Raw genomic sequence first — 4,870 nt, forward strand, 5'->3', positions numbered from 1 at the left:
TTTGTCTCCGAAGCAACGACCATAGAGATGACGCTGGAAATGCGAACACGCCAGTACAATCGCCGATCGATTGAAGACAGCCTAGCTGTTCATGCCCTCTGCTCCGACGACCTGCGCGAAACGATCCGAGCGATCGTAGGGAGGAACTGTGCAAGATGTTGCCCTCACCACAGCCTCAAGTGGACTCGATCGCAAATGTCGTTCGATCAGAATCCAGCAGTCGCTGGGCGACCTCGAACCACCACGCATTAGCCGCAAGCCATGAGCTATGCTGCTGCAGCCCGACGCAACGCCTCCCCTCCTCGCTCACGTCAAGACGCCGGGCCGCCGCAGCAGTTCCGCCGCTACCACCAATGTCATACCGCCCGCCAGCCGGCCAGCGATACATGCCGACGAAGACCGACTTTGGCGCGCCCCTGACCACCACCCACTCTGCTACCATTGCGAAGAAGCTGGCCACACCTGCCGCTGCTGGCAGTACACAGATGGGACTTCGTGGGCTCGCCATTGATGCGCCGAGTCCACAGCGGGGTGAACGACCACGCGACATCGCCTACTACCTTGCCAGAGCGCAGTGGACACCCCACAACCTTCTCGTCGCCGTCGCCAGGCCGCTACGTCTTTCCCCAATGCCGATCATACACTGGCCCCACTCGGGGCCGGTCACCTAGCCCGTACCGGAAACTCAGGCAGCGACCGATGGAGGTACTGTTGCTGTAACGAAACCCCGAACATCCTCCGCCGCCGACGACGACCCGCGACGAAATCTAAAGAACACGCCGCAAGCCGAACGGAGCCCTGAAGTCGAAACTTCGCGGCCCGAAGAAGACCTGAAGACGCAACGGGGAAGCAGCGGAACAAACCGACGTAGCCGTGACCTGACGCCACACATAGCTGCAACGCAAGACGACTAACTGGCGACCTCGACGTTCTTATCGCGACGGCCACAGCGTCACAGCTCTCGTCGACACCAGAGCTGACTATTCGCGACTCCAGCAATTCATTCGGCACCTAGCGGCAATAAGGGAAGCTGCGTACCGATGTCCAAACAGTCCAAGCGCCATTCGTTGTACGTAGGATCACGGTAGGATGGTGCCGCCCGTGAAGAAAAAAACGAACGGCCAAGCAGTTCTGCTGTGTTCCTCAGTGCGTGTCTGCGAGATGGAAGGACAGCACCATTTTTTTCACGCATTTCCTTCCGAGGCCAGAGACCGAAGCCGCAGAGCGCGGTGGATTGCGTATCCGCATCGGCAAGGCTGTGACAGCGACGATGACTGTTTGCTCGCGGCATTTTGCACGGGACGATTTCTTCTTTCCAGGTGAGGCACTAGTGTTGACTTGTTAACTCGAACCTATTAAATGACCATTGTATCCAGTGACTACATGTCGCTGCGGCGCCCGAAGTATGTAAACAAATTTCGCAGAGACGCGGTGCGCCATGTGCATTACACTTGCTATTGAGCTGCGCTTTATTTTCTGCGTATGCTCACCGGAATAAAGGGACTTGATTCATTGGGCACACTTCCGAATATTATTTACTGCGTGCATTATGCCGCAATTCGAGCACATGTTCGACCTGTCAGCGGTTTCTGCGACGTTTGTCTTTACACGTGGCGGCCACCCAGAAGGCATTTAACGTTTTAGTCCAGCACATCGATCGCGCAACTTAAACGGGTATCGGGAGTTCTGGTGTTTACTAGTATTGTGCCAGCCAGTTCGGGAAGCGATCGTTGTAAACTTGCCACTTTTGGAAGCGCGGTCAATCGCTTGCGTGGCACGGACGAAATTGCAGAGCACGCAGACGCTCAGCGCACGAGTAAGGAATTGTTGTCCTATCACGCGCGAAGGCGTCCCATATGATGCTGGTATTTCACTCAGACGGTTTCATTGCAGTAATCGGCGACAAACGCGCCAGCCTCGCGTGAATTTTACTCGCCCTTGCAAGTCTTGAAGAAACCAACAGCATCCACTTTCCGCTGGCGTGTACCGTGTCATAAGTGCAGTTTTAGTACCTAATGTAGCATTATCTAGATTTCGATTATTCTGATGCCAGAGGCAAAAGTATTCATAATTTGATTGTGTTAAAGCATCATTCAACTACGTCTTGCAGATGCTACATTTGGTGTGCAATGTTCTATGACAATGAAACACCCCCCCCCCTTTTTTTTAGGCATTGTGGCCTTGTTTCTGGTGTAAAAAACTAAATTCAGCACACACTGACTCATGAAGTTCAAACAATTTATTTTTCAGATGTGCCATGCCTGCGAAGACGGCTTAAGAAAAACGCTGTACCAAGCGTAAACCTGCCGAAAACACCATGCTATGATGAAAATAAAGAGTCTCGATTAAGAGAGCTGTCGCAGGCAAGACTTCGTCGATGTGCTGAACGGTCAGCCAGAGTGAGTTAAATGCACTGCATAACACAGAACCTATCCGCTTTGGGTACAGGGTCATCCAATCTTAGGTGAACACCTCCTCACAGAATCTGATGTCTGATACATTACTCGTAAAATTATTATTGAGCTTATGCACGACATTAGACATGACGTATTCACCTTAGATGTGGTCTCCCTGTACATAAGCCACGATTACATGTATGGGGTACATAACGATGTCAACACTTAATGCGTTTCAGAATGGACTGAGCAAACAAACTGCTGAAACGATAACTGAAAAAAAGACGTTGCCTGCTGAAACCATAACTGAAAAAAAAGACATTGCCTGAAGTGCCAAGTCCTGCCAGCGCCACCATGGTAAATTGGCTGCCTGAAACTTTTTATACTTCACCGTTCTTTTTCAACTAAACCCAAATTACATTACAGGATGATCTCCCATCCCTTGATAATGGCTTCAACCAAAGCCTTGCACGCTCCATAGCCGACGAGGACTTGGAAAATATGGTAACATCTCTTTGTATACGTGTTGTGGTAGCTTGCTTTACAAGCCTCCATCATGCTGTCTGGATTCACTTAACAAAAAACTTTGTACCATGAAATGCATGGGATGAGTGTGTTTTAACTTACACAAAAACTCTGGGCTTCCTATTTTTAACTTTCGTTTAACATGCTGACATGCATTATTGGAAAAAAGCATTGAGAAAAAAGAGACCGTGTCATGTCAATGTTATCAGTTATTTCAGAAATACGAACTATTGCTTTTGTTTTGTGACAGGAATGTGCTTGCCAACCTGGCCCCGGACAGAAATAGCAGAATTCTCTGCAGAGGAAAAAGGGTGGCTCATTTCCTTGTGGAGATGGCTTCGGGGGCTCGGACTTCTGAACACAAAGCTGTGCAAGTGACGTCGGGTTCCTTTACACATAAGTTTGTGGGCACCATAAACAGTGGAACATCAATACTTTATGTGGCCTGCCATCAGTAGAAGTTTGATGGCCTAGTAAGGTGCTACGAAAAGATGCATCCACTCTCGGGACGGCACCAGTTGTCTGGCAAGGAAAGAATTGCTCTAACTTGGTCAAGCTGAAGCACAATATCTCGACAGCGTTTCTCAGCCATCTTTCAGCTGTTCACTAACAACCTGCAGCAGTATAATTGCAGAAAGAGTGCAGATCTTGTCTGAGATATTGAAATTAACGGCTGTACCAACAAAAGAAGATGTTGTTGAGCATTTGCCAAAGTGTTTCAAACAGTTCAGCAATGTGCGTGTCATTGTGGACTGCACAGAAATACCAATAGCCAGCCTAACTGCCTGCGATGTGCACTGCAGTGTTATTCCTTCTACAAGAAGGGTTTCACTGTCAAGTACATGGTGACTGTTACCCCGAGTGGTCTCATTGCCCACATAAGTGAGGGATATGGGGGCCGAACATCTGACAAGGCTATATTTGAACAAAGCCGTCTGATTAATGAACTTGACCCGGTATCAGATGCCGTAATGGCAGACCGTGGCTTTCTGATTGATGACGTCTGTGCTGACCATTTAATTGAATTAATCAGGCCGCCATTCAAAAGACACAAAAGCAGATGTCTAAGGGTGACGCCCTTCGAACACAAAAGATAGCGTCGGCAAGGGTCCACGTTGAGCGTGCGATACAGCGTATGAAAATATTTAAAGTCTTGTCGACAAGGATTCCCTGGAGCATGGTGGGACTACTTGATGACATTGTGGTAGTGGCGGCTGGTATCACAAACTTGTCATCCCCAATTTTAGCAGCACATCGTTTTTTGTGAATACAGCAGCTTCTTTTGGGTATTTCACTTCAGGCAAATAATAATTTCTGGTTTTAGGTGCCGAAACAAAGATATGATTTTGAAGCATGTGTTAGCGGAGGACTTCGGAATAATTAGTTCACATGGGGTTCTGTAATGTGCACTAAACCTATAAGCACATGGGTGTTATTTTGCCCCTTTGAAGCCCTTAAGAGGTTAGTGCCATCGGACTCAGTATGAGCTGCATTGCGGGAGCACGTGGCCAAACGTTAGGTATGATTGTACAGTTGCAACGATCGTGGCATGTCTTTGTGTTATCAGGCTGTTCCTGTGGATGCACGTCACCTCCACGAGCTTTCACGCTCGCCCTTGTTTGGCCATGTGGTGATACCAGCTTTGAAACGATAACTTCGATGGTGAAAAAAGGGTAGTGGGGGTGATGCACACTGATAGGAACAGCAAACTATCTCCCAGTAACTCGAAAATATGCCATGATCGGAGCCACTGTACAACCTTGAAGTGCACTCGCCCACACGTTCCAGTGGTGTAGCTCATACTGAGCACGATTGTACACTCCTTGCTATGTTTTAAAGTTTGTCCTTTTGTTTTACATCACTCCATCTTGTGTTTATTTATCCAATTTTAACCTGTGTTCCTATGTTACCCCACATGGCCTTTAAAGGTCCTCGACTAGGCCCCTTTG

At 48.6% G+C, this 4,870-nt stretch overlaps 1 pseudogene; it reads left to right on the plus strand.

The window, feature by feature from the left end:
* The first annotated feature begins 1,270 nt into the window (after positions 1-1,270).
* On the plus strand, positions 1,271-4,296 carry LOC119406812 (uncharacterized; annotated as a pseudogene).
* Positions 4,297-4,870: the final 574 nt, after the last annotated feature.

This window comes from Rhipicephalus sanguineus, chromosome 10 (genome assembly GCF_013339695.2).
Source record: "Rhipicephalus sanguineus isolate Rsan-2018 chromosome 10, BIME_Rsan_1.4, whole genome shotgun sequence".
Classification (NCBI taxonomy): Eukaryota; Metazoa; Arthropoda; class Arachnida; order Ixodida; family Ixodidae; genus Rhipicephalus; species Rhipicephalus sanguineus.